General features: G+C 45.1%; 1 protein-coding gene across 4 annotated transcripts in view; it reads left to right on the top strand.

Moving 5' to 3' along the window:
- Window positions 1-21965, top strand: part of LOC108389730 (uncharacterized) — a 603223-nt gene that overhangs the window by 434158 nt on the left and 147100 nt on the right. For all 4 annotated transcript variants that reach the window (XR_012126339.1, XR_012126341.1, XR_012126342.1 and 1 more), the window contains exon 8: window positions 21155-21266. The gene's annotated coding sequence lies outside the window, so the exon portion shown is untranslated. The remainder of the gene's footprint in view (window positions 1-21154; window positions 21267-21965) is intronic.

Below are 21965 nucleotides of genomic sequence, written 5' to 3'. Positions count from 1 at the left end.
GCGCACGGATGCTAATGTATTTCGCAGAGCCGCAGACGTCCTTTTCTAGTTCTCCGAAAGCTCTGACGTGCACCTACAGGCTCATTGCATCCAGCGCTCTCCGCTGCTGGGGGCCCGAGGTTGGGCGGTGGGCCTCGGCTGTGGCGCCCAGCTGTTGTCCAAACACCAACGGAGACATTGTTGTGAGGGGTTTTTTAAATGTAATTAACGTTTAAATCAACAGATTTTGTGTAAAGGGGATTACCTTTTGTAGTGTGGGTGGGTTCATCCAAATACTTGAAGCCCTTAAGGGCAAAGACCGTGGTTTCCCAAAGCGAAACAATTCTGCCTCAAATTGAAGAATAGAAACCTTTTCTGAATTTCTGGCCTGCAGCCTTCAGACTCAAGACTAATTATCAGCTGCTGCCTGAGTCCCCAGGCTTAGCCTACGTACGGATTGTGGACTTGCCGGCCGCCACAACCGTGTGAGCCTGTTCCTTAAAATACATTTTTCTCTTTCTCCTGCATGTCTCCTCTCTGTTCTGTCTGTGCCTGTCATTCCGCTTGTGTGAAGAGAGTTTATTGGGTGAATGTTGTTCCCATCATACTCTCAACTGGTCATTTCCCACCGCTCTGGAAAGGGTATGCTCTGATGACAGCGGCCTCTGGAGATGACAGGTCAGAAAGCCTGGTGGGACCTTCTGGCCAAAACCTAAGACGAAGTACCTTGACTTATTCATCATCTACCGTGTGATAAACACGGTTCGCGCGTTATCTCATTTGATCCCCATCACAACAATGCCAGCCATTATTTTTCTCCCACTTTAAAGGTGAGGAAACTGAGGTTCAGGAAGCTTAAGAAATTGTGACATTTAGCGCAGATGGTAAAACAGAAGCATGACTGACAGCCATGATATCAGAGTCCAAAGTCCGAGCTGTGTCCCGCCTGCTGTGACATGCTGCATCTTGTGTTACGGGGGTCTTTGCTGGAGGGAAGTCACTGGCCCAGCCCTCCGTGGGATGCACAGATGGTGTGACTAGGGCCTACTAGACTGAAGCAGGTTTGTCTCGCCAATGTAAATAAGATTGTCATGCAAGCATAAACATCACACAGGCCTGTGAGGACATAAGCTCCCTCGGTGATCTGGAGGGTTGCACCTCGGGAGTCGTACAGGTGGACCGTGAACTGTGGGTACTGATTTGCAAGGTCCTGGTGAGAGGGCAGAGGTGGGACAACTGAACTCTGAAGCCAGACTCTGGGCTCCAGTCTAAGTTCTGCCATAACTGCTCTTCGGGGAAACTCATTTTCACTTCTTTAGGGCTACATTTTCTAGCCTGTAGCCTTCAGACTCAAGACTGTAGTATCAGTCTATATAAGGAAATTAGATTAGAAAATTATTTTACTTTACCAAAGATCGTGCAACTCTCTACACAAGGCATGACCCCCAGCTGAGTTTTTGTGGCTTTTCCCAAAAAGAAAAATACTGATTTGTTGGGTAGGTTCCTGTTTGAATCACTTACCTCTTCATTATCTGCTCTGTCTCACAGTGTATTTGCCTAGATGCATTTTAGAAAAACATTCTTGGTAGAAATAACAACTGTGTCATTCAGAATACTATTTTCATCTCTTTGGTCTTTTGGTTAAACACCTGAATCATAGTCAGTGTATTCTAATGAGAGAAGTTGTTTCAAAGTGTCCATACATCATCTTGAAGAAATTCCCCAGTTTGAAAACGGGGCTTGAAGTACATACAGAAGAAGTGTGATTTGTATACCTTTGTTCCCTGCAACAGGATTTTTCCACATAACACATCTGTCCTCTCTCTAATTGCCTGAAGCAATATAGAATGCATACTCCCTTTGAAAGAGAAAATTAATAATGCATTAGGGAAATTTTATCTGGAATAGCAGTTCAGAGTGGTCCAGTTGTCATTCATCTGAGATGTTAATACCATTTCAGGACCATAGTCCCTGAGAAGGTGGAATCTCTATATAAATTGTCATCAAAATCAACTTCACCCTTCAGTTTGACAGTCACTCATCTAATGTATGTACTGAGCAAGGACCTCTGCCAAACAAGGCATTGAAAGAAAAGCAACTCTGAGATCCAGTTTCCTTGACTCTGAAATGCTTACAGCTATAACTTTACCTCTGAAAGAATTAAATAAAATAGTGTACATAAGACACCAGTTTCTGGCATGGAGGGGACTCAGTGGGAAGGAACTTCAGTGCAGCAGGGGGCAGCCTGGTTGCCCAGAAGGAACTGAATTTAAGTAGTGGGAACTGGTGCTGTGCACACCGTTAACTATCATGTGAACCAGAATATGGTCAGGGAAATCCAAATGGCAAGAGTAAGACTGGGAAATATCAAGGAGAAAGATAATACTTCTGTCTAGAGAAATCAGGTAAAAATTTACCCAGGAGATGACATTTTTTTTGGACCTTAAGATAAAAATTAGGTTTTCATAGGCAGTGTAAGGATGTTTGATTTGTACACTGTCCTTAAAATCAGCCATGATCAGATAATAAAGCTAAGAAATTGAACTTCTATGGTCAAGTATCATAATGCTCTTATAAGAAGTAGTTCCAGGTGGCAGGTGTCAGAGTCCAGTCTGGAGAGCACTTTTGTCAATAATTGATTATCACATTATCAGATAAAATGAAGTGGGTGGGAGAGTGCATGTTGAATAACAAATGAAAGTTCAATGGACTTTCAATTTAATAAGATGGTGTTTAAAAGCAAAGTGCATTTACATTTCTGTAATTAGCTCCAAATAATTAGACACAAGAGTTTGGGTGAAAAAAATATATTTTATTCAACTGCAAATTGTGTTTAAGGTGGCATCTAAAAATTCAGAGATTTTACTCTGTAGTAATACAATCATTTCATTTCACAGACATCTAGCAAAGTCCAGCTGTAGGCAAAGAGTACACAGCAGTAAAGAGCGCTCGTGTGGACACTGTGCGTTTAGGATTTCAGTGTGAATGGAGTACACAGAAGCGAAGTGAACAGCCCACAACTGTGAAAATGTCAAGATGGAAGAGAACAGGGTCTGTGTGCACAAAACAGGGACAGGGGCATGTGACAGGGTCACAAGAGGCTTCTTTGAGGAAGAGGTTTCTCCTGAGATCTGAAAGATAACTAGGAATTAACCAGGTTAGAGAGAGAGAATCTTCCAGGTAGAGGAAAAGCATTGATAAAGGCTGTTAGCCCAAATGAGAATATAGAGGCGACATGCCAGGACTGCAATTTAAAGGAATTGAGTTCAGTCGGGTGAGACTCAGATGATAGTGAGACAGCCAATGTAAGGCGGGATGCGGTCAGTGCTGTGAGAGAGGTAGGAATAAAGTTTTGTAAAGCATAGGCAATATTTCCATTTGCCTGGGAATTAGGTAAAGATTCACAAAGAAGGTGACATTTCAGTTGGGTCTTGACAGAAAGATCTGGTTTGGGCAGGCAGAGTTAGGATATTCGCTCTATCCAGAGATTGGTAGGGGAGGACAAGAGAGCAGTAACTTAAATTATTAAATATGACAGTATGGGATCATAGGCATTAAAAGTAGCAGTACTAAGAGAAGGGTCACAATTTGGAGTGATTTCTGACATTCAAATACAATGGGGACGGAACTATAGCGACTGTATTGTTGACCAGGGAATCATTGGTGAACTTAACATGAGTAGGTTGAGGTATGAATACAAAGTGGGGAAATGGAGTCAGCAGGCAGATGGAAGCAGATAATAGAAAACTCAAAGTTGTGGACTTGTATTGGCTGGATGCTGTGATCTTTTTGCGTGTGTTTTGGAAAGAAACATAGTTCAATAGTCATGTAGTAGCTATAAAAAATGAATTTCAATTGTTGAATGGACGAATATTTGGGAAAAGAAAGGTTAATTAGAGCAGAAATAGGACAAGACTTTGGGGAAAAAGAGTTGAGATTATACTCTGGCTCTAGCAAATTACTAACTTTGTGACCTTGGGCAAGTCATTTAACCACTCTGAGCCCTGGTTTCCTTGCTTATAAAATGAGGTAGTGATAATCGATCTAATTTCCCTAACGAGGGGGTAGGTGTGAGAAGGTAAGCGACCTTACACAGCTGCGCTTTATGGGCCGTGGGTTGCTCACTTAGTAGAAAGTAGCATTTTAACATTAGAGGGATTAGAAGCTGGGCCAGAGGCCGACTCGGTGGCCTGCCCCTTTCCTGCTCTTCCTGGAGTGCACTTCCCAGGGGCACTTGCAGGGAAATAGCCGTGTGTTTGAGTTTGAGCCAGTGCCATGTGCCCAGAGGTGACACGTTCCATTTCCAGGATCAGCTGTTCGGTCCCCCAAGACCTCTTTGTGCTCCCTCTGCTTCTAAAGATGGGTGGGGGACCCTTGGAAGATACATTTAGGTGGGTACACAAGTTGTTACTACCAGTTTGGAAAATGATTTGGCATTGGCTTCCAAAATTCTGACATTCTCATATTCCACAGCCCTGCTACTGGAGCCGCAGGTCTTTTCACTCTAGAGATGTGTTGATGTGCTTCGGGAGATGTGTATGAGTGGATTCACTGTTTATAATAACCCCAAACTAAAAACAATCCAAACGTTCATCAATACCAAGGCCAATGTCCATCAATAGAAGAGTGGAAAAACAGAAAGATTAAGTGACAGTGAAAATTAATTACCATAACTCCATGCAACCCATAGATGAAAGTAAGAAATAAAATGGTAAGTGAAAAAACAAGCCACAAAGGAAAATATATGTTGTGATGAAATTATAAAAAACTAAAAAGAGGGACAGAGAAGTGAAAAGGCAGAACTGAGCAATAGATGTTTCAATGTTGTATGCATTTGTGCATTTTTTTTAAAAAGGAAAGGAATTGTGGGAGTAATCTATTACCAAAATAATACTGCAAACAGCCACTAAAACTCAGTGGCTTAAAGAAAAGAAACACTTATTTTTAGTCTTTCTATTTTTAGAAATTTTACTGAAATACAGTTGACATTCAATATTATATTGGCTTCAGGTATACAACATAGTGATTCATCCGTCATACACATCATGGAATGCACACCACACTGGGTGTACTTCCCACCTGTCAGCATCCAGAGCCACTACAATATTGACTGTATTCCCTATGCTACTCTCCCCCGTGACTTATTTATTTTGTAATTGGAAGTTTGTACGTTTTGATCCCCTCCACCTATGTTGCCTACCTCCTCACCACCCCCATACACTCTGGCAATTAGTCACCAGCTTGCTCTGTGTATTGGTACATCTGCTTCAGTTTTGTTTGTTCTTTTGTTTTTTTAGGTTCTGCATATAAGTGAAATCCTGGTATTTGTCTTTTCTGTCTGACTTACTTCATTTAGCATAATACCCCTCTAGGTCCATCCATGTTGTCACAAATGGCAGAATTTTATTGATGTCATTCTTTCATATGACTGAGTAATATTCCATTGTGTATCTGTACCACATCTTCTTTACCCATTCATCTATCAGTAGACACTTATATTGCTTCCATATTTTGGCTCTTGTAAATAATGCTGCAATAAACATAGGGGTACATATGTCTTTTCAAATTAGTGTTTCTGTTTTCTTCAGGTACATACCCAGAAGTGGACTTACTGGTTCATGTGGAATTTCTATTCTAGGAGCCTCCATACTGCTTTCCACAGTGGCGGCACCACTTTACATTCCCACCAGCAGTGTAGGAAGGTTCCCCTTTCCCCACATCCTCACTAGCACTTGTTATTTCTTGTCTTTTGGATAATGGCCACTCTGACTGGGGTGAGGTGACATCTCACTGTGGTTTTGATTTGCATTTCGCTGATGATTAGTGATGTGGAGCAGCTTTTCATGTGCTTGTTGGCCATCTGTAAGTCTTCTCTGGAAAAAAATGTCTGTTCAGTTCCTCTGCTTCCTTTTAAGCTGAATTATCTGGGGTTTTTTTTTGGTGTTGAGTCATATGAGGTCTTTATACTATTAGGCAGCTCTCGAGTCTGCGTCATTTGTCTGATCTTGACCAGTGCTTCGCTTCTGTGAGCAAAGAACAGGTTGGCCAGGTGGTTCTGGGAATCTTGGCTGACCGGTGCTTTTGGTTATTGACTAATCTAGGATGACCATGATCTAGTGTGACATAGCCCTGCTTTACATATCTGTCACCCTCCAGCCAGCTAACCCAGCCATCAAGGCAGGCCTGGAGAGAGAGGACAAGGAAGAAAATCTGGCAAAGGGGTGAGAGGCAGTGTGCTTTCCAAAGCTCTACTTGTGTCTCATCTGCTTACATGTTATTGGTAAGAGCAAGTGACATTACCAAGCTTGGGATCAGAAAGGGAAGGGAAGGGAATGTCACAGGGTGAAGGCATGAAGGACATTAATCGGGCTATTAATGCAATCAGTGCACCATAGAACTCCTTAGCACAGGATTCAGGGTTATGGTGACCCCGTCAGGAAGGCAGGGAGTGGAGAGAAGGAACGTACAGATGGCTTCCAGGTCATTAGCAATGTTCTAGCTCCTCACTGAGGCAGCGGTTTTATCAGTTTTCACTTTACAATTATGCTTATAATGTGCATATGCATTATATGAATTCCTTTGTAAGCCTTAAGTGCTGTACTTCGTAAAATAGTGTGTGGGGGGGGAAGTCTTCGAATGTGAGAAAAACTAAAGGCCACTTTGAGAAGTCCAGTGGAAGATGGGACCCCTGAATTCTCTTTTTTGTTTTTTTTGCAAAATGGGCTGTTGTCAGTTTTTAAATACCAGCTGTGGCTTTGATGAGGAAATCACTTATTAAAAGAAGGTCAAGCACAGGCCTTGCCAAGCTGCTGAGGATAACGCTCTCTTCCAGAGACCTCAGATCACATTCCCACAGTGCAGAAAACACAGGCCCATCCCGCCCTATTTTTCTCTGTTTTATTCTCTTTGTTTTATTCCTGGAACAAGGATACCATAGCTGGTCTTCGAAAGACTTCCATGAGAGTTTGAGAGTGTAGAATTTGGAACTCACTCTAGTTCCGATAAAACTCCTGAGTTTTTTTCAATGTGCTCCTCAATTGGACCCAGATCCCAGACCTCTGTGTTTGATTCATTCATCTCTAGCTGGAACTGTGTTTTTTCGCCCCTCTCCAGAAGACTGGGAGATTCAGCTTAAAAAGATGCTGCTGTTTATCCCACATCACAGAAGAATTAATGTTCACTCAGCCCTTTGAAGACGTGGCGCCATGCACTTACTATTATTAATAACAAACTACAGATCTGCTTCACACCATCTGAAAACAAGGCTGTGCCACCATGAAAGAACTTTCATTATGCTTAGATCCAGCTCAGCTTCAGACTTGGGCCAGTCCCAGAACAGCGGTAAAGAAAGGAAGAAGCCAGAGGGAACCAGAACAACATGTACCCCCAACACATCAAAAAAACAAGGTGAAAAAGAGCCTTCACGACCATCGGAGATGAGTGCCACCCACTGCGAGCATTTCAGCTGAACGTGGGTTCAGGACACAGACGCCACCGAGGAGCCCGCCTGAAGGAGCTTGTGTCCAAGGAAGGCAACACTCCGGGGGCGGGAGCCTGCACGGGCGGGAGGAGGTGCCGATCGTCACCTGCTCTTCGTCTTTCCTTTCACATTTGCCCAGTGCTTGGAACTGTTCTGTCTTCTCTGAAACCACCAGTACTGTTCCTCCAGCAGCTTTTTGCATTGAGAAGCTACTTTTGCATGTCTGGGTTTTGAAGAGTCGGCTGCAAAATGAGGCTGCTGGGAAGAATAGTCCAGTGACGCCTTCAGGACGGGTCGGCTTGGAGAGGCAAGGACACAGGGGAGCTGGGAGGCGGATGGCTTCTGCGGGCCCCGCGGACAGCAGGCACGCCGCTAACAGTAGCCTGAGCAGGAGCAAATCTGAGAGCAGGGTCCGTTGTTTTTGTTTTAAAAAAAATCTTTGCACCTGTGCTTGGTGGCAGGCTTCTCAATTCACAGCCTCCTTTCAGCCTCCGCTCAGCTCCGCGTGCTTTAGAGCTGGTGATTCGAAATGGACGCCAGTCTTACTCTGAATTCCAAGGGTTTGCAGAAGGGGAAAGAATTTCTTGCTTCATTCCAGGTCCCACACTGAAGCTGTTGTATACAGAAAGAGAAGAGAGAAAGAGAAGAAAAGGAGTGAGAGAAAAGAGGCAAAACACAAGACTCGAGGAAATCAAGGTCATGCAGTGCAAAATTGTTACAGCTGTTTCTGTTTTTATTGGCTGTTTCTTTTGGCTTCACTTTTTCAGCAACTGCAGTTCCTATGAGCAGGAAGGCGTCCAGCCCGGCCGAGCAGCACGGTGGCGGGAGGCAGGAGGGCACAGCAAGGACAGACAGGAGGGCAGAGCTGGCGGAGGAGGTTCTGAGTCGTGCACAGCGCTGGGTGGAGACACACATCAAAGCATTTCTTTCTGGCAGTTTCATGGAAGTCTTAGCAATAGAATTCAGATGCACTTAAGGGAAAGCTTCTAAAAGCATCCCGTCTCCCCGGCTGGATCAGATGAGTGGGCTGTTTAAGGCACCGCACTACCCCTAGAGACGACGTTCCGATGTTTTCAGGATACACAGCGTCAGGGCACCTCCTGACCCCCTGCCCGACTGTGACCCAGCTGGACCAGCGCACAGGGCTGTGCACTGGAGAATGCGGATTTTCTCTGGGGGCCTCTGTTTCTCATGGTTATAAATGGATGGAGCTCCACGCCTGCTCCCTGACCCCGTGAGGATGCTGGCAGCTGGGACGCAGGGCCCTGGGGCTCCGAGTGAGCTGGTCACCACTTGAGCCCCCTGCATGGCAGCTGGGAGGTGAGCCAGAAAAAGGCATGTGAAAAAGCCCCCAGTTACCTTCTCTCTCTTAAAGCTTCCTCTTAAATTCATAATTTAAATAACATTTTCAAGGTTTATAAAATTGCTCAAACTGGAGTTCTTGAATTTGATACTATTTTTAACCACACATGCCTTAACCTCCCCACCCCCGCACCACCCCGCCACACAAACACACACACACACACACACTCTCTCTCTCTCTCTCTCTCTCTCACTCACTCACTCACTCTTAATCAAAGCAATTCTACAAACCCTAACATTACTGTGAGAGCAAACGCTGTATTCCCGAGCGCGGGCAAGGAGGTAGGAAACCGGGAGGTAGGGACGACAGCTTGCAGTGCTAGCAAAAGGGAGAATATACGGAGAAGTTGATTAAGAACAATCCTACGTCTGGTGATGAATCTTGCATACTCTTGCATTCAAGAAGAAGTCCACGCCGGTGGGCCCAGCTTTAGGACGGAGAGCAGGCCCCAAGCCCAGCGCCCCGCGTCACCTCTGCCTCGGAGATTTACTCGGTGCTTCTGAACTGGCCTTCCCAGCCGCTTGGCTGCAGGAGGGCCTATGCCAACCTCAGCCTTCTCTTCTGAAAGAGGAGCTGGAGCTGGAAGAGGCACTAATTAAAGGTCACAAAGCACCTGGAAACTGTAAAACCCCAGGTAATTGCAAACATTAAATCTAATAGCGTAATTATGTGCCGAGGGCCGTGTCCCCGTCATTTTGTTTTCTGAATGCAGGAGAGGAACTCCTTCAAAGCTCCATTTACTGTTTTTCCCAAGGAAGTAAATCATCAAAGGGCCTGAAAAGCAGTGATTTGGACTAACGCTTTCTTGAACAATTATACATATGCTTTTTCTGCATCTTTTAGTATGATTTCTTCTAGTGAGTATGGTACCTTTTTCCTGTGTGTTAATCGTGGCTAACAAGGTGTCATTATTACCAAATATAAAATCTGTCGAAAACGTTTGAGTCGGGGGAGACTGTAGTTAAAGGCCGAGTGAGGCTGTTTTGGAAGGAGGGCTCATCAAACTCTTGAAACAGGCAAACGAGTTCATGACTTAGCAATGCCTAGGGAGAGCTACTCTAGTTACAAAGATTGAAATTGTTCCTTGTGAAAGACACTAGTCAAAAAAATACCAAATTTCACAGTTAGCGCTGACACTTAAAGGTTGGAGTATTGATGAGTTCATTCCTGCCTCGACTTCTCACTCGATGAGGGGGGTACAAAATTCTTTTGCCTGGGCTTTCCCCAGAAAATGGGCTGATAGTGCTTGACCACAAATGCCCTCCTGAGAATCTTCACATATGTGGAACCCAGGTGTGACATGCAGAGCTCTGAACATAGGGTGTTTGCCCTTAAAGATTTATAGGCATCCCTACAAAATTTTTTGCAAAGGTTGCTCTTTGTCTATGTGCATTTATTGAACTCAAAGCCCACAGCATCAGTTGTGAGGCGCTGAGTTCATTCTAAAGGATGATGTCTGTCTGTTGGAATCCCTCTCCTCTGCCTTTTGGTTTCTGGGTCGAGGGTCTTTCATTAGAGAGATGTGCCTGTCTCCACTGGGATCAAAAGAGTTTTGCACCCCCTTCATTGAGTGAGAAGTCAAGGCAGGAGTGAACTCATCAATACCCCAACTTTTAAGTGTCAGTGCTAACTGTGAAATTTGGTAATTTTTTGACTAGTGTCTTTCACGAGGAACCATTTCAATCTATTGTCCCCTCCCCACTGAGGTCAGTCTTGTGAACATGGATGTTGGTTGTACTTTTAATGATCATTGCTGAGAGTCACTAAAAATATATTTGTATTTCTTCTTAATTCACTTTTCTGTGCATTGGAGTAGAAGCTATTAAGCTTCACAATGCTAAAAAAAAGAAGCATCTGTTAGCTGTTACTACAGATCTGACATACCATTAGTCAGTAGCATCTCTTACGAATAAAGAGCAGGGTTTTGCCTACTGAGGTTCAGTCAGGCACCCCACTCGCTGGCGTCCAGGGAGTCTCACGTGCAAGGACAGGTCTCTGCAGCACCCTCCCAGAAGGCTGTGTCCACACATGTGCGCAGTTATGGGACCGAGCACACCCTTCTTCGTGCTGCTCTTTCATCTTCTGTTTGTGCTTGTGTCCATGTGGAAATGTTACCAACCAGCATGCGCTTCCTTTCCACTATGAATCCTCATCCAGAGTTTACCCCCTACCCCCCGCCCTGCCGGTTGCTTCTTATTTGTGTTGGGCTCTAGATTGATGCCAGTGGTTCAAAGGTGCACACCTCTTTGGATTTAGGAGCTCAGTTTGTTTTAAGTCGCCATCAAAGCTTGCACTCAGATTTAAGTACTTGTTTATACCCAAGCTTTTCTGACATGCAACAACAATCTGGGCATCTCAAGAGAATCACAGTTTTCTTGTGAGGCCGGCGAGACCTCTGCGTCAGGTAGGGAGGTCATAAATGCTTTCAGCACTAAGCTTGTTTTCAGAGCAAGGCTCTCTGCTGTTTCTGTTTTGGTCTTTACCAGCTAGGAGGCAAGTAGCACACAAACAGGCACAACCTCAGCTCAGGAAAATTAACTGGGAGTTTTCAAACCCTAAAAAAAGCTCGATTTGTGGATGGCAGTTTATATCCCTTCCTAAATTGTCTACCTATCCATAGTGCCCAGTAACTCTAGTCCTGGAAGTCCCCCCTCCCCTTTATTATACTGGAAAATACCGAAGATGTGAGAGCATAGGACTGTGTGCTTGCTAAGGGAGCCTTCTTTTATAAGAGCCTTCTGAAGCTCCTCCCTAGGAGATATGAAATGAAGCCAGTGTTTTCCCACTTCCCAAGCCTATCTCCACACATCAAACAAACAAATGCCCTTCCAAAGCTCATCTCCGCATGCCCGCACTCAAGCATGCTGTTTTATGTGGGTTGACCAAAGTCTTTTTTTGATTTTCCTCCCCATCTGTTCTTCGAATAAACATGCGTCCTAAAGAGAAGGCAGACTTAAAGGATCAAATTTGGTTCCTGTATTTGGAAACGCTTTCAAAGGATGCACCGCCCTCGGCTACTCAGTCAGGTCAGGTCCGCCTGCCCTGAATAGCCCGTCATTGCCCATGTGCTTCTCAGTTCCTTCGCTCAGTCTGCACAGCCCAGCTGCACTGCGTGTGAGGCCGGACAACTGTCACCAGTGCCTGATGCCACCAGACCAGAGCCCCCCATCTCTCCAGGTGGCTGACACCGGCTATACCGGCTGTCCGGGATTGTAGAAACAAATTTCTTGTTCTTGTAAATGAATTAATATGCTCATGGTATCGAAAAGCTCACTTGAATGGGAAACAGTGTGCACTGATGGATCTCTGAGAGAAAGTACCACCCAGAGCATGAAATGCGGAACAAATTATCCTACATCACCTTCAAGGTGGGCTTTGGCTGTCCTGATTGATTAGCTTTTATTTTTCTTTCTCCAGATTGAAAGGGAGAGGAGGCTGGAATCCTGAACTTCTATGGAATGTGATGCACATTGTCAGTTCTCAGTTTTCCAGCCTAAAATCTCTGGGTAGGTTGAGGATATGTTTGTTAACCTGAATTGTGCTCTGGTGGCATAACATACAAAGGCTGGTTCTTTTCAGTATCACAGTTTAGTTGAGACCTGAGATTGGCAAACTTTTTTTTTAACGTGCAAGATTTAGACTTTGTGGGCAAGAGGAAAATTGAAGCTATTGTGTAGGTACATATAAGTGACAGGAGAGAAAGCTGCCCTCTCCCCACCCGCCCCCGCTGCCCTGCGCCATCCTGTGGGTCTGTGTTGGGCCCTCCTGGGTGGTGGGCACACTTGGCACACAACTGCTGTCAGCTGGAAGCATTGTCTGGTTCCAGGAGGTGGGGCCTGTGGGCTGGCAGGAGCGTGTGGGGCACAGGGGCTGGGAGAGGGGACGGAGGAGTGGCCACCAGCCCGGTGTTAGCAGATGGGGAGCAGGGGCCCTCCCGAGCTTGGCCTCTGGCTCACAGTGTGGGCACACAGGATCCGTGCTGAGGGCCGAATGAAAGCAGGCTTGGCCCCCATGCTGCAGTGTGCCAGCTTCTGGTCAAACGGACATCCAGGCCCTCGTGACTCCCAGGTCAGTATTCCCAGTGTGAGCTCCAGCTGTCCTCTGCACATGTCCGCTTAGCTACTTTGGCAGGCACTTTAAACAAAACATGTTCCAAACTGAGCTCCTTATTACCTTCTTCCCTTTGCCTGTTGCTGTAAATAGCGTCACCGCTCATTCACTGCCCAAGTCAGAAACCTCGTGTTCATTTGCGACCCCTTCCCTCCTCCTCCTGTGTCTGCCACACAGCTCCGGGGCTGAAGCGGTGCAGAGGCACGAACAGATCCAGCTCATGCTTGTTTCTAACTCCCAAAGTTCTGCAGTGGTTTCCCACTGATGGACAATAGTCAAACATACTTAGCAGCCGAGCCACGGCCCTTGCTTTGCCTCTGTGTCCCGTAGGCAACCACCCAGACCTACGGTGGGCGCGCCAGCCTCTCGCAGTTCCAGGCTCTGTGCAGGTCCCCGCCTGGGGCGCTCCCGCTGTTTCTGTAGGGAGCCGCCCTCACTCATCTTCCAGATCTGACTCTGCCTTCATCAGGGAGTCCGCCAGGACCTCCCTGTCCATTAGGTGTCTGTTCACAGATCACCTCATCGCTGTTAGATCATTAGCCAAGGGCATTTAGCCCTGGCAGGTTATATACAGCATGAAGGCAAGTCTTGGTCTATGCTTCCTCGTATCTTGATATGGCACTTGGCATAAGACAGCTGAACAAAACACGGCACCTCAGTGTACCTGAGGAGCTCAGAACCCTTTCAGCCTCTGCATCCCCGAGAAGGCCTTCTCTAGGCACCGTCAGGCCTTCCCCAAACCTACTTGTCTGGACACAGACAGAGGGGCCTGCAGTTGGTCTGGACCAGTAATTGGTTTGCGAGCTGAAAGGCATGGGGTTCCTGGGCGAAAGGACCTGTGGGGAGGAGAAGGGGAGGAAAGGGCTTTGCAGCCGGAGGCCTGGGCTTCGCTGTGGAGCTGCCCCGCTCCGGGCTTGTGTGCATCCAGGCCCGGGACACGGGGACGCTGGGCCTGACTGGGCCTGCTGTGTGGAGACAGCGCTGAGGGGTCAATTCTTCCTTAGATTCACAGCAGAGATGCTGAAACAACTCCACAGAAGCTGAGGAACCTTGAGAGTTTTCTTTATACATGCAAAAGAGGAAAAGTCCAGAATGATCCATGTAATCATGATGGTAGTGCCCGCTGCATGCTTGGCGATATTAAACCAATCAAACACCACCACCACGAGCAGCATATTACTTCTCTTTCCTTTCTGAAGTCTGGGTATGTGGAGAATTACAAGTAGGCATAGCGTGTCGCCATGATAATAAGGCCTGGTGGCAGTGCCATCGGCAGGGAGCACGGTGTCCACCAACTTGCTGTTTGGGGGTGAGCGTTACATGGTCTAACGCATCCATCATGCAACCGAGCATCGTTACGGATCTCCCCCACACGCCCCGGTAATCGGACGTAATGAAGGAAGAGAGGTACTCGAAGGAAGATTACAGACTTGGGGAGGACGCTGTCTCTGGAATTCAGTAAGGAATATAATGAAGTGCCTGAGGACATTGTATTCAGACTTTCCAGAAACATCTTTGCTTTAACCCTGAAGGCCTGCAAGTTGGATGAATTTGGATTATTACTATAAAGGAGGAAAATCTACAAAATGGGTGCTTGGAGAATGCTGATTTCACTCTTTTCTTTCTTCCTGACATTCTTTTCACCCAGTAAAAAAGGAAATGAAACATGAAAAATTTCCCAAATGTTTCACTACCAACTTATTAAGAAGTGGGGCCCTTTAATAGCCCAGGTCTCCCCCAGAATGGTGCAATTAATTTACCAAACCTGTGGCTCAGTAACTTCTTTAGGGAGAAAACTTCCTGTGCTTTCTTACCTATTTTCCAGAAAAGAAAATAATACAACATGGTTTGATCTGTAATTAATTACAGGAAAATATAATTCATTCTTTTCCTGAAAATGTTAGTTTTGGGGCAAAATGGGAAAAAGATTTTTTTTTTTCCTTTTTTAAATATTAGGGGAGAAACAGGAAGAAATAAATGAACCACAAAATTGTCTTTGGATGAATCAGACCACTGGAATTAACGAGATCTCTCCAAGCAGAACTTTCTCTGAGGCCAGGTCTAGGCTCTGGAAAAAAAAAAAGTGTATGCTTGCAGGGTTTTAAGGATGGAAATGGTTTCCTCTGACGGTACTGCAGAAAAGGATTTACCCCGCACCACTTCCCCAGGGTCTTCATAGTAAGATAAAGCCAGCTGAAGAGCCCCTCCCCTGGTGTGGACTCTGACTTCTGCAAGGCTCATTGAAGCTCGTCAGTGCATTTCTGTCTTATGCTGCACCGTGTTTCCCATCCCAGAATGTTCATTAGGGCCGAGTGAGGCAGAGATGGCTCCCAGACATGGGGTGCTGGCCGCCTTGGCAGGTGCCACTTGCTCACAAGATGGGCTGACATGCAGGAGGCAGCTCAGGTTAAAGGTCCTGTACATCGCTGCAGCCGTCGCACGCGATGAATGGGGCTGGCAGGCCTGTGGTGTCTGCTGTCTTCACTCTGGGCATTTCTGCTCTGAGGTGTTTCATGCGGGCCTACGAGCCAGCGTAGTGGGCTGCCTGCCTGCACGGCCGGGCAGAACCTGGAGGCAGCAGGCAGGGAGTCGTGCCTTGTGCCACCAGTACGCAGCCCCGGGAGAGCAGCGCGTCCCCTTGGGAGGCCCGAGGGTCCCTCCAGGCTCGCCTGAGACTCCTTCACAGATGACCGGCCCTTTTATTCTTCTCATCTGTCAGAGGCTCAGGGCTGTGCCTGAATCCCTTCAGCCCCGCTGCGCAGCCCTGTCCGGCGTGGTTAGGGAAGGAGATACTGAAGAGAATTTGAGAAATTCGATTATAAAGTGAATGCTGAAATGATGCACAAACTCTTGTCCTAGAGCAAGATAGTCCTAATTTTTTAAAATAATTTTGACTCTTAAATAAAATACTTAAGGTAATTTTGCACATTAATGTGTAGGTTTCCCTTTATTTAATTATCATACGTAAAATTTTTTCTGACATCCGTGGTTTATCTTTCCTCCACTTTTCTTAGTTCAATCAGTAGATTTGTAGGATGTCTTATGTCTTTCCATCCCAGTAGATTTATTCCAGTTCTCAGTCTCTGGCTGCCCTTGCGAATCCCTAAGCCTGTGCTGTCGCCTTGCTGGGCTCTCCTTGGGGGGCGGATGGGGCAGAGACGACTCTGTGGGGCCACCACTTTCATTTTGCTTCCCCTTCCTGGGTGGCCGGCAGATCCCGCCGCCCGCTGCCTCTGAGTCGGGTGCTGGTGGGCGAGGGATTCTGGCTGATGAGTGAAAGGGTTTTGCTGTCACCACCAATAAGCTGCAGGACCTTGAGAGAGACACCTGACCTTTGCAAGCATGAGTTTCTCTCTGTTAGTAGACTCGGAAGCAGCACCTGCCTTGGGAGGTTGTGGTAGGGATTCAGGAGACCGTATACGGCCTGTGGTGTCTGGCACAGGCCATATGCTCAGTGGGCGGTGATTCCCTCTGTGAGTCCGTAGTCAGATTCCCTGGGACTTTCTCTCCTTTGTGGTGACTCCAGGGCTGGGTCCTGTATCTTACGGACATGAAGAGTTTCCTTTACCCAGCGCTTCATAGTTGGCTGTTTTCTTTTTGCTATTTTGCCATTTGTATGCTGGTGCAGCTCAGTGAATGATGCCCTCCTTAGTTGTGCATGAGGCCTGCCATTCAGTGTCCTTACAGACAGCTCTTCAAGTCCATTTTGGATTCTGCATGGAGAGAAAGGTTTCAAGTGCACTCTCCTCCTGGGGTTATTATGTCACAGACATAAAACCTAGCTAGGATTTTCCTGGAATTGCCTAGAGAGCATACCGTCTACCCCTGTACTTTCAATTGGTTAGTTTTTTAAACCATCCTAATCATTCTTAGTAAAAATTACATAGTGAAAATGTAAGATGGAGGGAGAGTTTGCTCCCTCGTCTGCCAACTGCCTTGCCCGTCCTGACCTGCTCCCGTTCTTGACAGCTGAGTCTGCCTGAGAAGCGGAAGCACACGCACAAGGCCAGCGCCCTGCACGCTTCTCCCTGCGGCCGGCCGCTCGCAGTGCGACGAACCGCTGTGCGGGAGAGCCTCGAAGCCGAGAGATCGGGTCGTACAGTTTGCTCTATCCCCCTAATTAAAAGAAAGGAACCTTTATTGCCTTTTATATCCATTCAGTGCCCCGTGCATTTATGTCTTTTAGAGTTCTCTTCAAATTTTATGAGTGATACTGGCCTCGGTTGGCTCATGCTCTGCAGGGATCACGATGTCCCTGATTCTCTTAAATCTCTGCAACTTCCTTTTTCACCAGCTTCCTACACATTGGGCATTCTGCCTCGCAGGAGCCCTGACACGCTACAGCTGGTCCACCCCTCAACAGTCTGTCAAAGGACATCATTTTAAGTTTGTAATGACTTTATTACACACTAAATGAACTTGCATCTGAGCAAGTCGCTTACCTCTTGGTGAATTTCCTCATCTGTGAGATAACAGTGTCTAACGGGATGACATATTAAATCTTTCAAAGGCGAAGATTCTATGGTGGCAAACCAAAAATTATGTCAAGAGCTTTAGGGCTTTCAAATAGAAGACTCGAGGGAGGCGATGCTGAATTTAACTGAAGTAATTAATTTCTAGTGACAGACTATGTAATAATCATCTACAGGTATTTGTTGAACATCCCAGTTGCATGGCGTTGTGCCTTATTGGTGGACACAAAGAATGGACATTTCCCCGACCTGATGGAGTTTTTGGTTAATAGTGGAGATGTGCGTGTGACTGACTTTGTGTCGTGGAGTATAATTAATCATTTGATTTTATAATGAGTCACTGTCAGCCCAGTGGAGGTTTTATGCCCATTCTAGTTCATGTTGCTGGTGGGCGATTGTGGCTGTTTTTTGCATCAAACAGAGGGTCCCTTCCAAAAGTGAGAGCAATGCCTGAAATCTTTGCCACTCTACTTGGCAACTTGAGGTGTTTATTGCAAAGAAAATGTTTTACTTGTTTTCAGAAGCACATCAAAATCCAAGCACATCCTCCATTTGGAATTTCCAGGAAGCAAAGGAGAAGGACTGGAAAGGAGACAGTTTATGCTCTAAAACAGCCACCTTGGTTTGCTCATGACTGTGTGTGGGTCGAGAATTTCGGAAGGACTCGGCTGGGCGGCTCCTCTTGTCCACACAGAATCCTCCCCATAGTCCTGCGTGGTACTGCTCACGCACCCTTGGGCATCACCACATCCTGTGTCCCTCTCCACCTGGCACCTCATTGTCCCAGGGTCTCTCCTTCTGGTTTGGGCACCTCAGGGCAAGGTAAAAAGATCGCACAGGAGTCTTTTTACCCAGTGGCTGGATTCTGGGAGCATAGGACCAAAGAACACATTCTCCTAAAGGTGAGGCCCAGAGGCCAGCATGACTTCGCTTCTGCCATTCTCCGCTGGCCAACGCTGTCCGAGGGGACCCTCTTCTCAGCGGGAAGAGTATCAGAGAATTGAGGCCACCTTTGCTTTGTCACACACCTGGGGGCACCTGGTCTAATATAAGATCATAATGCCTTGATTTTTTTCAATTAACTGATTTTTTGTGAGTAGATTATAAATAAATGTTGAATCCAACCAGGTCTCTTAACAGTGGACCCCTGGCATTTTGAGCGAGACAGTTCTGTGTGGTCAGGTCCTAAGTCGCAGTGTGTTTAATCGCCACGGCCAGCACCCACTAAATGTCACTGTGCCTGACTCCCGTCATTGAACAATAACAGCATTACCTAAAACATTTAAAAATTCCCCTTGGTGGGGCAGACAGAACTCCTCCCAGGTGAGAACCACAGGCCTGATGAGTTAAGATGGGGGATTTCCTAGTGAGGTTCTGACCAGGTGCTGTTTGACCTGAATTAACATAGATAATAACTAAATGTTGTGTTTCTATTCCATTCAAATCCATACAATTCAGTGTTCTTACCAAGCACCTATAGCCTGTGGGCCTATCAGTGCAAGCTGTGCAGAGCTGTAGGAATACAGCTGACCCTTGAACAAGTGCGAGTTGGGGCGTTGATCCCAGTCAAGTCCACATACACTTTGATCCCCCAGACTTTACTACTGACAGCCTGCTGTTGACTAGAAGCCTTACCAATAGCATGAACAGTTGATTAACACATATTTTCCTATGTTATGTGTACTATATGCTGTATTCTTACAATAAGGTAAGCTGGAGGAAAAAAAACATTTTTTTCAAAGTGTCACAAATCTCAAAAACTTTTTTCAACACATTTATTGAAAATAATCTGCATATGCATGGACCTGTGTAGTAAGCCCGTGTTATTCATGGGGCCACTGCATCTGCACCTTGTTGCCATGCAGGACCTAATGTTATCAGAGACTTCCCTTAACTAACTGAATTGTCAGTGAGAAGTATATCATGCTAGTTTCTGCAGAACATTGGAAAATACAGGAAACTAAACAAAACACACATGCAGCTTAAATCACACAGGTCAGTTGTATCATTTTTTTACATTTTATTGGACATTCCAGTTATTACTATGTGTATATGGAACATTTTACGTATGTGTGTGAGTACATATACATATGCATATAAAATAGATAATATAGTACTTTACAATATTCTCTATATGGTAAAATGCACTTGATAATTCTTAATACTGAAAACAATATAAAACATTAATTAAAGGAAATGTTAAATAGAATCAAGGGATAAAAGTGTGCATGGGGAATTTTTTTTCTAATTTTGGTTAATATATTTTTATTAGGATTTACTGCACAAAGCTTTGAATTTGAAAAAGTAATGCATTCAAAAGGTATGAGGAAATTGAGAGCAGGCACTGGTTTTAAAAATGCTCTTACAAATAAATGTCATTAAAATCTGTAGTGTCCTAAATAAACCAACAGATGGATTCAGTGAGAGCTGTGATATGTTGGTCCTTCTTGAAATGGTAGGGTGGGGGATTCAGAAGTTGGCGAGTGAGGAAATCAGGAAAAACTGCTTTGAAAGAGCATCCATTGTTTATGGGGAGATCAAGTCCCGCGTGTCTGTTTCCTGCCCAACATGCAAGGGAGGAAACAGTCTTTTATTGTTTTCAGTTTACTGTTACCATGAAGAAGATCAGATCATTTTCATCAACTGCCTTGACAATAAATAATACATCCTGAACAATATTAATGCATTTGCTAATATTACTCATGACACCAATAACCAACATTATTCATATGCTAATAAAATGAGAGTGAATATGTAAGTTACGTGAGGGCAGAAACTTCATTTTGTTCCCTTCTCTGTCTTAACCACTCAACAGTAACTAGCATATAGTAATGTTAAATGATTAATTTAAATGAACAAAGGGCTCCACATTAAGAGGAATGTACTTCCTTATTTTAAAAAATGGGAAAAGAAATAAATTGCATGAAGAAAAATAATTACTTCTATAGCAAAATTCATTTTGCTATGCAACAATTCATTTGCCTATAAAGCCTGGCCAGTAAAATGCTGTTTTTATACTATTAAAACTTGATTGAGTATAATCTACCCAGCAGCAAATAAAGAAAATCTTGGTGTAAGTAAAACAGTGTTGAGATTCTTGCCTGCATCTTTCTAGCCAATTAGTTAAAACTTATTTAAGACAATACATTTAAAATGACTAAAGGATTATTTTGTTAAAAGGTGAGAGTGTGTGACAGTTACTAAGATTCTTACTTATATAAGAAAAACAAAATGTGGTGGAGAAACAATGCATCGTTTTAAACAGCACCTAGAATAGGGTAAGTTAGACAGTCAGCACTCTATAAATACTTGTTCTTGAGCAAAAGAATAGTCCGTTTGTTTTGTAATGAAGATGAGTCAATAGAGAAGAGGCTACGGGAGGTGGTTTCTAAAAGTAGTAAGCATATTAAAATAGTGATTTTAGTTCATACTTAGCTTTTTATTAAACAATAACAACTGCAAAATAGCAGGGTAAGTCATGACAAGCAGCCCAAGGAATCCTGGCCAGACGCAAACAGCGTCCCTGGTTGACTGGTGATGGTGACGCCTCACTCCACAGAGTCAGCGCGGCAGCCATGCTGCTGTTCCAAGTGGCGGGAAGCAGGAGCAGGGCTGGGGTTCACGCTCCGCGGGAGTGCGGGGGTAGCCATCAGGGTGAACAGTCAGCATCCTGGGCCTCAGCCCTAAGCCAGTCGCATTCAGCGAGTCTGGGGCCGCGTCCTGAGCCTGCCTTTGTAACCTGCATTTCAGGTGATTGCTGGGCCAGCGATCTGCAGTCGGTGTTTTGAAAAGCAGTTCCTGGAATTCCTGCTACTGTGTCCCTGCTCCGAAGACTCGCCTGTGAGCACCCAGTGGACGCCAGGTACTGACACTGTGGGGCCGTTTGGTCACAGCTCCTGGCCATTCCTTAGGGGCTCTGACGAGCCCGGATTCCCCGCAGATCTGCTTTGCTTCTCTGGAACTCCTGCCCTCCGTCAGGACTATGTTCACAAGTGAGACTTGTCTGTAAGCTCCTTGCTGTATAATCTTTACTGGGTTTTAATGACCATGTTACACGTTTCTCCTCATTTCTACGCTTTGAAACAGATTAAGTAGGATTAGAATCAGCTGCTTCTGAAAGTTTGTAAAATTCCTCTATGAAACCATGTGAACCTGGTGGGTTTTGTAAGGAGGGAGACTAGATCTTTGAGCAATTCCTCTATTCCTGTTTCGTTCATTTGTATTTTGAACTATTTGGCTATTTTATCACTTCCAGAGTAAATTTTCCCTTTGGAAAATTGTACATTTCATCTGTATTTTGTGTGTGTGTGTGTGTGTGTGTGTGTGTGTGTGTAAGATTCAGTAAACTGGTTTTATATGTTTCTTTGAACTTCGTCTGTATCTATGAATATTCCCCTCTCTTTCTTATTTTGTATATTGTTTGATATCTCACTCTTTTCTGCTCAATTAGGTTATAGGTGAAAATGGCAAAAAGTTATTTAAAAAGAATATTTTTTAAGTGACCTGCCACTTCTTATTCCAATTGATCCTGTAATGTCTTTGAAAAATGAGACTTGTCTGG

This window comes from Manis javanica, chromosome 16 (assembly GCF_040802235.1).
Source record: "Manis javanica isolate MJ-LG chromosome 16, MJ_LKY, whole genome shotgun sequence".
NCBI lineage: Eukaryota > Metazoa > Chordata > Mammalia > Pholidota > Manidae > Manis > Manis javanica.
The sequence above is the reverse complement of the archived record's forward strand: the minus strand, read 5'-3'. Positions and strand labels throughout refer to the sequence as shown.